Genomic DNA, 11,773 nt, shown 5'->3' with positions numbered 1-11,773 from the left:
TTTCCCAAATATATCTATAAATACACAAGAACCGGGGTCCTAATTAGAATATGATATATTCCAAGCTTATTTAATCATATAAAAAAGAATTCTCCTGGCATGTATAACTAAGAAGAACCAATAAAAAATAAATAATAAAGAAAAGTGAACTTAGTTTGTAGGATTTATAGGAAAAGCAAACCAACACATGCAAAAATCCTAGAAAGAAAGTAAATGAGTAAAGGATAGAGAGCTTATCTGAAGGACAATGACAGAAGTATCTCTAAATTTGAGCATAAATGATATAAAATAAAAGAATCTATAAAATTAAAATAGAATTAGCCCAAAGAGACTCACAATGAAGCACATAATCAAATTGTTGGAAGTCAAAGATAAAGAGAATTTTTGATGCAGCAGTAGAATCTTACAAGGGAACCACAGTAAGATTATTAGCAGTTTTTTTTTTCTTTCTCTTTCTTTTCTTTTTTTTTAAAGCAGAAATTTGTCAAGCTAGAGGGTAACAGGAAATATGTAAAGTGCTGCAAATAACTGTCAATTAAGATTAATCTTATCAGGCAAACTGTCCTTTAAAAATGAAGAAAAAATGAGATTTTTTTTTAAAAGAGAGAGTGAAAGAGAGAGAGAGAAGAGAGAGAGAATTTTAATATTTATTTTTTAGTTTTTGGCGGACACAACATCTTTGTTGGTATGTGGTGCTGAGGATCGAACCCGGGCTGCACGCATGCCAGGCGAGCGCGCTACCGCTTGAGCCACATTCCCAGCCCGAGATTTTTTTTTAAAGAAACAAAAGTTGTGGTGATCACTGTCACTAAAAATAGCATATAAGAGATGCTGAAGGGAGTCCTTTGAATTGAAAAGATAGTGATAATAAAACCACACAAAAGTAGACAGTTCTTAAGCAAAGATAACATATATCTTAAGCAAAGATATATTAACAAATATGAAAACTTATATTTTATTATTTTGTCTTACAACAGCACTTCTAATTATGCTATGGGATTTAAAATACAAATTATAAAAATAAATAAAATTCAAAGTATGCATATATATATATATATATTTATATATAAATGTATGTTAAAGGGCTCATATCATACCATTTATATGGTATGGGGAGTGGAGTGGTTCAGAAGTGGAATTTTTGTATATTATTAAATTTAAGGCGTTTAAGTTTAAAAATATTTTTATAACATTAGGCATTTTGATAATCTACGTAATAATCAAAAAATCAACAGAATGTGCATAAAAGAAAATGAGAAAAGAACCAGAATGTGTTACTTCTTACAAAAAATAATTAAACATAAAAGATGCCAGTAAGGGAGGATACAGGGACAAAAAAAAATTGTAAGACATGTATAAAACATTAAGAAAGTGGCAGTAGTAAGTACTTTTCTAACAGCAATCACATTAAATGTAGATAGGTTAAATTCTCCATTCAAAAGACATAGACTGGCAGAATGAATAAAAATAAGAGCTAAAAAAAACCTGAATGAACAAAACACAACAAAACCTTTCAAAATAGTATCCAACTATGTTCTATCTAAAAAAGACTCAATTTAGATGTAAAGACATATAGAGAGGTAAAATGAAAGACCGAGAAAACTATTTCATGTAAAATATAAATATAAATTAAAGTGAGCAGCACTGGCTATACTAATAGCAGATAAAATGGACTTTGTCAAAAACTGTTAAAAGAGACAAAGTAGGATATTACATAATAATAAAAGAGTCAATTCATCAAGAATATATTATAGCTGTAAACATATATGAACCAAACATCATAGTTTCTCCATATATGAATCCAATATTGACATAATAAAAGAGAGACACAAACATCTCTACAGTAATAATAGGTGTCTCCATCTTCTCACTAATGAAAACAATATTGAAAATCAATAAGGAAAGAAAGAACTTAAATAACTATACACCAATTAGATCTAACAATACACATAAAACATTACACCCAATAAGAGTAGAATAAATATTTTTCTGAAGTATGCCCGGAACACCCTCCAGAATAGAACATATATTAGGACACAAAGCACATCTCAAAAAATTTAAAAACTACTGAAATGATACAAAGTATCCTCTCTAATTACAAATAAAGATAAAAATAAAGATTAATAGTTGAAGGAAAATTGAAAAATCACAAATATATAGAAGTTAAATAACACTATTAAGCAACTGATGGGTCAAAGAAGAAATGACAGGGAAATTAGAAAATGTCTTAAGACAAAAAAAAAAGGAAACAATATATCAAAACTCATGGGACTCTGTAAAATCAGTACTAAGAATGAAATTTACAGCTGTGAACATGTATATTAAAAAAGAAAAATATCTAAAATCAACAACCTAACTTTACCTTCTAAGAAACTAGAGAAACAATAACAATCTAAACCCAAGGCTAGCAAAAAGAAGGAGGTGATAAACATTATAGGCAAACTAAATAAAGAATAGGGAAACAACAAAGAAAAGATTTTGTTGTTTAAAAGAAAAGATCTGTACACTGAATTACTGAAAAGATCCACAAACCTTACAAACATTTTTAGCTAGGCTAAGAAAAAAAGAGATAAAAGATCCAAATAACTAAAATAAAAATGAAAGAGGGTCATTGTATCCACATTACAGAGATAAAAGAGATTGTGAGAGCATCTGTACTTGACTGAATGCTAATAATTGGAAAAGCTGGATAAATAGACAGAAGCCAGCAAGAAGAAACCATATTCAAGCCATAGTAAGTTTTATCACTTTAATAATTAAATTTTATCACATTTTACTTCTGGTGGTTATATATGCATAACATCTGGAACGGAGATAAGGTTTTTAGTCATAGGTCTTTTCCATAGTGAGTTTTTTTTTTTTTTTCCCCAACTGTGAAATTGCAGTTGAGAAGACACAATTGGGCAAGAAACAACCAAAATGTTCCCGAGTGGATCACCTAGGTACCAATCACCTTCTTCTCTGGCCAGATTTTCCCAACAGCAATGCAACCTGTCCTTGCTATTCAGAGTCACCAACTTTAGCCAAAATGGTGATTCCTGTCCTTCCCTGATAGTCTCTCAAAACAAGGGTGCTAGACAAGGCAGTTACAGCTATTGGGTTCCCGTGTCTCTTGTTGAATTGTCATGAGCTGAGCCATCCGTGGGCTGCATGTGTGTCACTGTGCATGGAAGCCACGTGGATAGAGATCTGGTGTCTGGGAATTTCTCTGGTCAATTGCCCAGGGACAATGTGAATTTCTTTCCCACTCTGCTGTGGCCCACACAGTGCCTGAGATGGGTGGGACCTGCCAAGATGTCAGTCAACCTGCTGACTGCCATGACATCATGAAGCAAGACTCTGCCCTTGAAACCTTATCACTGCCTTTGATATGCCCCCTTAAATAAACTACCAGAGCCATTTTCCCTTTCTCTAGTTCTGGAACCCATGTGGACTAGATCTATCAGGGGCTTCCCATTCTGTAAATATATTTCTGAGTATTTGTGCTTTGTTACTTACTAATTATCTGAGATGGTAAGTTTTAGAGAAGCTTGGATTATCCTGGGCAGCAAAAAGGACCCTTTAATGAGACGCTGGGTGTCATCACCCTGATAGTGAATGAGAGCCACTGAGAGTAACAGAGGCAGATGATATTCCATCCACCCACAGAGAGACCAGTGAGGCAGTCATTGCCGGCTGAACAACTGATGCATTTCCAAAACCTCTCATAGCACCTGCTTTTCTCAGCATTGTTTGTGATAGGATAGTACCATTGGTTGCATGTGCTAAGGTGGAGTTTGGCATGGAGGGTATTTATTAGAAATCTACTCCGTTGAAAGAGAGGGGGAGGAAAGCAAGATTGGGTAAAAGGAGAAGATGTTGAATCACATCAAAGACCTGGAACAGTCTCTTCCCATCCAGTTAGTGAGCTTTGGAACATAGATGGCCCCTGATAGTTGTCCAAAATTGGTAAGAAATGGTTGGACCTGTATATCGCAGTACAGATCAGCCATTAGATGGGGGGACAACTCGAGAGGTGTGCCCCAGGTCTCAGCAGCTACAGTGAACCTATAGGGCTCTACAGCTGGACCACCAGAAGGGGATCTAGGTATTCCTTCTGTGTGTTTCTCACAGGAATGGAGAGTCCAAATTTATCATCCCTTTCTTCATTGTATCAGGTTTTATATTTTACATTTTGCTTTTTGATATTGTTCTCACTTGTTCTTTTAGATCAATAATAAAACTTTGATCATTGTCTACTGATTGCTTCATGGAGAAATCATGCTCTGGTTTTTAAGCTGCAAAATGTATTTTGGGTGATACTTTATTCTTCAGTGCTCTTAGGCTTTCATCTGAAGCCTTGCTTTTGTCTTTCACTGGGTCAATATTGTAATCATTTTTCATGGTTTCTTTACTCCATGAGACAGTTCATCATTTTGCTTTTTTAGCTGACAGAGCCTTCCAAACTGGTTATTGCCATATCCCAACGGAGGGGAGGAAAGGGTTCTCTTCTGCAGGGAGTGGTGAAGAAAAAGGTGTGTTGTCTGTCACCTGCTGCAAAATAACACAGATGCTCCTTAGGGGCTCCCTGGACACTCTCACCTGGACTCTGTCCACTCACTCATATCTCAGTTTCTGTCTATTTTTAAAAACCATTTGATAACCTTTCTCTGAGTAAAAAATTACAAAATATTGCTACACTTTTCCCCATCTGTGCCCACTTTGACTTTCTGGGTCTTTGAATGGAGAATCTAAGGATTCTTGTGGAATCCATTTCAGCTAAGACTCAGTTTTCTTTTCAGCAATTTTACTTCTTGAGAAAATCAGTTCCTATCCTGATTATTTCTAGGACTGCCTTCAAATAACTGCCTACACAAGAACAAAGCAAAAACAAACAAACAAAAAAAAACCCAGTTCCTTAGAGAAATGGAATCCATTATTGTTAAAAGAAGAAAGGTCCTGGAATCTATCCTGAGTTTGAATCTCAACAGTATGTTTATCAGGTTTAAATGTTGGACAAGTGATTTCATTAAAATATGACTTAATTTATTCTCTGTAAATATGTTTAAAAATATCTTGAAAGTTAGTTCTGTTGCTTAGAAATGGTTTGTGTGCATTTTTTTTTATTTAGCAGGGCTTGAACTTGAGCTCAGAACTGTCTGACAAAGGCTGTCTGGACATTCTGTGTGACAGTGCACCTGAACCTGTCTGATTTTGAAGCCAGGTCACAATAGATCACATTGTTTGGTTTACTCTCTACCTTGGCCTTGGTTTCCTAACAATAGAATTGAGGTGAAATTGTTTTTTCTTTTTTTAATGCTCATAGATTTTTAGAGATAAAATGACTGGTCAGCAGGAAAGAAAGACAGAAAGGACAGGGTAACTAGAAAAGGAGAATACAAACCATGGTGTACATTACAAATTAACCATGACCTTCCACCAAACATGGTGATCATATATATAAAATGAATATATGAATATATATAGGATGAATCACATGGATTTTGAGACATATAGAATCACTGTGTAGTGGGTTCCAGAACATTTTGGATATAGATGTTTAACAAATAACATGAAACATTTAATATCTTGTTATAAAATAGCAAAGTGCTAGATGGCTTTTTCCAGCCATAGGCTAATGTACATGTTCTGTTTATCTACGATGTGTTGTCTAGGAGGTTAGGCATATTAAGTTTTCAAATTAAAGTATTTAAAAAAAATTAAAGTATTTTTAGTTTTGATGGGTTACAGTCTATCATACAATCCATCAATTTGTTACGATCCCTGCCCTAGAAGGTAACTCATAATGTACATTAATGTTTTAGTTTTCCATTTTATGCTTAGAGATCTTCCCTTATTGACACCTTGTCAGTTTTATTGCTTCAGCAAAGGGCATTGGCCTGACCCCAGACATTGGTCTGTGCTTCTTATCCAAAAGTGAGTAAATGAATCTGCTGATGAGGAACAATCTCAATAAGGGGCCAGGCACTGGTAAAGGCATGGGATAGGCATTGTGGTTTTTGGAATAATAGTCTGAAAACCTGGTTTCTAGTCCTGTCCATATATCCAAGAACTCTCAGATCTCTGTCATGGAACTCTGTGTCTTTGGTGTGGCAGTAAAGATTATGTAATTCTCAGATCTCCAACTGCAGGAAGTCTACTTGATTGATGGCTCCATTGCTATGCTTTGAGATCCATCTATGTTCACATTGAGGCCACCCTTCTGGACTGCCCTCAGTCAATAACGGAATGAGGAAGGATTACACATGCAGGCATGTTCGTGGGAGTGGTACACCTTTATTGGTGCAGATCTGTCTATGGACTGTTAAAACTTTCTGAGAGCTGGGTGCAGTGGTGCATGCCTGTAATCCCAGCAGCTCAGGAAGCTGAGGCATGAAGATCACAGAGTTCAAAGCCAGCCTCAGCAAAAGCAAGGTCCTAAGCAACTCAGTGAGAGCCTGTCTCTAAATAAAATACTTGGGATGTGGCTCAGTTTGTCAAGTGTCCCTGAGTACAATCTTTGGTACAAAAAAAAAAAAAAAAAAAAGAACATTCTGAGAGCTGCACAGTCTAAGACCTTTCTTGCTCAGTCTCATGTCCTTCTGTCTGTCCTCCACAGGGATGAGAACTGCATCCTAGTATGGCTCTCCCTTTACTTCTCCATTTTTCTTTCTCATAAGTATTTACCTCTCTTACATGTGTAATCCCATTTTACATCTGCTTCTTAGTGGATCTGAATTAACATACCTAGGTTGACCACCTTTGCTGCAGGCTTCTCGGCCTTGGGCCGAGCGAGCTGGCTGAGCTCCGCTCCTGCTGCTGCTGTCACCGAGCACCGCCTGCCGCACTCCTGCTGGGCGCTTCCCTACTGGGCTGTCAGTGCACGCGGGCTTGCAATCTTGCAACCCGGTTGGGCACAAAAACACAAGCCAGTCAAACTGAAACAAAGTTTTATTTTGTGAGAGGCCGTGTGCGTCCCCTAACAAGTGGGTCCACCCACGTGTCTTCTACCTGAGGGGGGGGGCTCCACTTCCCCCGGAACACCCTCCTACCATCCTTTCCCAACCAATGGGAACTCCCCCATTACAAGAGTGACATGAGTAACCTGAGTCCCGAAACGGGCCCAGGTAAACAGCAGGAGTCCAATTACCATATGAATGTAACTTAACATAATCATAATATGAATGGCTGGCTGGCAGTCACTAAATCCAAAGGTGCCTGTATCAATATTTTTGCTGTGGCTCCTAGCACACCTTCATCTGTAAAATATGAGTATTGATTGTCTAAATTCTTAAGATTGACACACTAGCTATCAGGACTGCTTACGTTTCATAAAAGTAATCATTTTGAGAATATTTTTTTTTGTTTCAAACTAGGAAGGAAAAGTAAATAAGTTTATGGTAAAATTTCACATCAATTCATTAGTTTTGTTTGTGAGTAGATTAATGGATAAAATTCAATTGCATTGTTCAGAGTTAGGAAAAATTGTCTTAAATGCTGGTTCCTGAGCCATTCTATGAAGGAAGCATCATTTTCTCAATACAAACGATCATATGTAATATAAATCACTTAGAACACTGGCATAAAACAAAGAATAAATGTTAATTATTATTTTGTGTCACCTAAGCTAACACTTAGATGGCAGAAGTAAGCTGACAAGCCATGTTCAATATATAAACAAATCAACAGGTGTATATTTCAAATTTATAGTCACACAAATTTGAATTTCCTATAATTGTTATATGTCACAGAATATTATTCTCGTTTCAAACTTCCTCACCACTTAAAAATGTTATACAGGTCAACGAGAGATATTATGGCTATATTATAACTGGATTAGTATTCAGGAATGTGTGGAAATAAAGAGAAGATGATAAATGGGGGGGAAGGGAGGACATAATGAGGACAGGGAGAGAGAGAGAGAAAGAGAGAGAGGGAAAGAGGGAGAAGGGGAGGGAGGGGGGAGACTTTGATCTCTGTCTTTCCACTTGTGGAATAGTGGCCCTGGGGCCAATTAGACCTACTGTCAAGATAAACCTAGGCTATGCTTGGGACATGCACACACACAGAGACACACACACTCACTCACAAAGTGTTCCCTTAGTTTGTCACTAATTAGAGTTAGTTAATAACTATAGGTCATAGACCAAATCCAGCCTGCCACCTGTTTTTGTATGACCTGCAAGCTAACGATGTTTTTACATTTTTAATTCTTACGTAATATTTTTGTGACTTGAAAATGTAATGGAATTCAAATTCCATGATCCAGCAGAGCTTCGTTGGAACTCAGCCACACCAATTTGTCGACATATTGGTTTTGGCTGTTTTCCTGCTATAAGGCAGTTAGGCTGTTGTACAGAGACTGCATGACCCACAAAGTCTAAAATATCTACAACCTGTCTCTTACAGAGGAGTCAGCAGCTGCTGGTCTCCATCCGTACTCTTCACTATCACATTGTGGTTGGTACTTCTCACACTCTTTGAACACCTGGGAACCATCTCTACTGCTCAAGGAGAAGGTCTGGTGGGAAGTGCTGATGTTCCAATCTGAGTGATGGCACCAACGAAGTTGCTTCAACGGGTTTAGGAAGAGTCTCCTGCCTGCCACACAGGCCAAACCAAGAGCACCCAAGTAGGATCTAGAGCATGTGCTGCTTTGTGCCTGGGACATCTTGGTACTTATTAGACAGCTTCATTAAGCATACTTTCCCCTATCATACACTTCTGGCTTCTTTGTAATTTTAGTTTTGCTATTCTGTAAATATTTTGGTACATCCATCATTTTATCTTATGATGTCTACTACTTTGCTATGCTGTGCCTAGACATTAACATTTAATTGAATGGCAGGATGGGTCAAATCAGAATTAAAAAAGAAAAAAGTTTTCTCTAACAAGAAGTTTTTCCAATGAGCTGCAGGGTCTTTATTCAACTATTTAAATAGGTTTTCTAAAACCTATTAACCTGAATTAGGTTTTCTTATTGCCATTTTTTCTTTCTCTTTAAAGCTGTGTTGATTTTACTGATTTCAGCATCCAATTGTTTTCTTTTTCTTTTCCTTTCATTGATCTCCTGGCTCATTCTTTGGGTAAGTCCTATTTCATTCTTCATTTAAAGAAAGAGAACATTAAAGAACAAGAATTTTTAACTGACTTCTGTATATGTGGGATGTGTGTGTGTGTGTATGTGTGTGTGTGTGTGTGTGTACTGGGGATTGAAACCAGGTCCTTGCACATGCTAGGCAAACACTCACTGTACCACTGAGCTACTTTTCAGATTTTTTTTTTTAACATAGGGTCTCATTAAATTTCCCAGGCTAGCCTTGAACTTTCAATCCTCCTGCCTTGGCTGCCCAAGTAGCTGGGCTTACTGATATAGGCCACTATGTCCACCCTGATACCCAGTAAATGAAAGAAAGAAAACTTTAACATGAGCATTCACCCTCAGGATTATTTAGACTTAAGTGCAAGTGTTTGCACACTTGCTTACAGTAGCTTACATCTCATCTTCAGGAGTCTGGATAGAGCTCCCTTAGTACAGGCAGCAAGCATCCCACAGCTCCCTTTCAAAATGGAGAGTTAGTGAATCTTACTGTTAGCTTTGGTCACGTTCCTATCACTGGCAAAATACCTGAGACAACTCAACTCCAAGGAGGAAATGTTATTCTGGCTCATAGTTTCAGAAGTTTCAGTCCATGGTCACTTAACCCTTTTGCTTTGGTCCTAAAGCAAAGCAGAGAATCTAGGTGGGGTGTTCATGATGGAGCATACTGCTCACCTCATAGTGGCCAGAAAGAAAAGAGGGATAAGCTAGAGCTTAAACCCCCTTCAAGGGTACACCCCCAGAGACCCAACTTCCTCCCACCAGGGCCCACCTCCTAAAGGTTCTATCTCCCAATAGTGTTACCGGCTGGGGACCAGGTCGTGAACACACAGGGGACACTTCAGAGTCCAACCATAATAATCATAAAACATCAAATGAGAGAAATTGTGAAAATAACTTCCATCTGGCTGAATCTTAGCTGCATTTTGTGCTCCCTGCTTTTTTTGTGAACCTGACTCTGTGTGTATGAGTTAATAAATATCCTGAAAGTGCCAGGAAACAGACAGACATTAGACTTCTCAGGCTGACAGGACCCTGAAACAAGTTGACGTCATTTGCTTGGGTTACTTCAGGCCAGGTCCACTTGATATGCCCTTATTCTAGTTGACATCATAATGTGAAGACATCATGGGGATAAAGAGTCTGCAAGTGGCACTGACCCGAACCTGAAACTTCTCTCGGAGAAAGAATTATCTATTGCTGTTTTTTTTTTTTTTCTCCCAGCCTAAGGAGGTAGGTGTGTTGTCATGAACATGCTTGTTCACCCACCTAACATTTACTGAGCACCAGCCATTAAGGTCTCGGGTATAAAAATGAATCAAGACATCTTTCTTTAGCTCCCTCAAGGTATTCAGTGTCTAGGAGACAGGCAGACCTGTAAATCATTCTCTAAGGGATGTAGCACCTGCCATGACAGATCTATGGGCAAGGAGCTTTGCCTTTGCAATGAGAGACTTCCTGGAGGAGAAAATATTCATGCTAAGAATGCAGAGCTATGCAGGAGTAACCAGGACAATAAGGACAAACCATTCCAGAGAGAAGTGGGTGTACCCTGGAGCCTAAAGATCCTCCCCCAGCCTTGTGCCAAATGACATATCCCTGTGCAGTCCCCAATCTTTGAGTCTCAGCTGGCTGTTTGAGTAAGTCTTGTTTAATAGAAAAGTTGCTTTGTGACTTCCTAAGCTACATCTTAAGAAATCTTATGATTTCTACCTGGGATTCTTCAAATTCTAACTTTTGAGATGTTCCCTCTTGGGACCTGTCACAGACATGCACCTCTTTGGGGCCCTACTGCCATGAGAGGTTTGAGCAAGGCGGCTGAGCTGTGGAGGAGGAGACATGGCACTGAGTCAGAGAGGCCAGGAGCCTCCTCTTGAGCACTGCATGTGACGAAGCTGACAGAGAAGTGTGTCTTCCAGTTCCAGTTGCCTTAGCAGAGCTAGGTGGAGTTGAGTCCTTCCTGAATCAAGAAGATAAGCAAAATAAATGCCTCTATAAGCCATCAGGCTTTTGGAGAGCTTATTAGAGAGCCGTGAACAATCAGAGTAGGTGACTGAACAATCACCTAAGGTGCAAACCGGACAGGAGTTTACTCAACTTGCTATTCCTTCTAACCTAGGAATAGCAAGTTGGGTAATAACTGAGGACAGATAAGAAGAATGTTAGGGGAGATTGATTAATGGAAACATTTGCAATGACAAGTCACAAGGTGGGGGGTGACCTCAGTGCAATCCAAGCTGACTTCAAGCATATGTGGAACAGATGAGTCAAATGAGTTCCGTGGGTCTGCTCATGAATCCTCTTCCACCTGCTCTTCCTCCTTTTCTCCTTCGTCATCTTCTCTCTCCTTTTTCTCTCCCTCTTTCTTTCTTCCCACTCCTTGTCTTCCTCCTGCTTCTCCTCTTCCACTTTCTTTTTCCTTTTTCCTCCTTCTCATCTTCCTTCCTCTTCCCCTCAGCTTCTTCTTTTCTCACTTTCTGTCTCTCCTCAGTATGACACTTGCCCTCATTTTTGCAGAGTGGGGAAAATGACCAGCATCTTCCAATGCACATGAGTTTTTAAACGGTCCTTCTTCTTTCAGCTCCAAACTAAATAAACCAAGAGAAAGACTCTTGTTGGCTGAACCCAGTTCACTTTGCCCATCCTTGGTTCCAACACTGTGGTTCCTGAAATGGATTATTACAATTTGCTAGG

This window comes from Urocitellus parryii, chromosome 10, assembly GCF_045843805.1.
Source record: "Urocitellus parryii isolate mUroPar1 chromosome 10, mUroPar1.hap1, whole genome shotgun sequence".
NCBI classification, from domain to species: domain Eukaryota; kingdom Metazoa; phylum Chordata; class Mammalia; order Rodentia; family Sciuridae; genus Urocitellus; species Urocitellus parryii.
Note: the sequence above shows the minus strand (reverse complement) of the source record.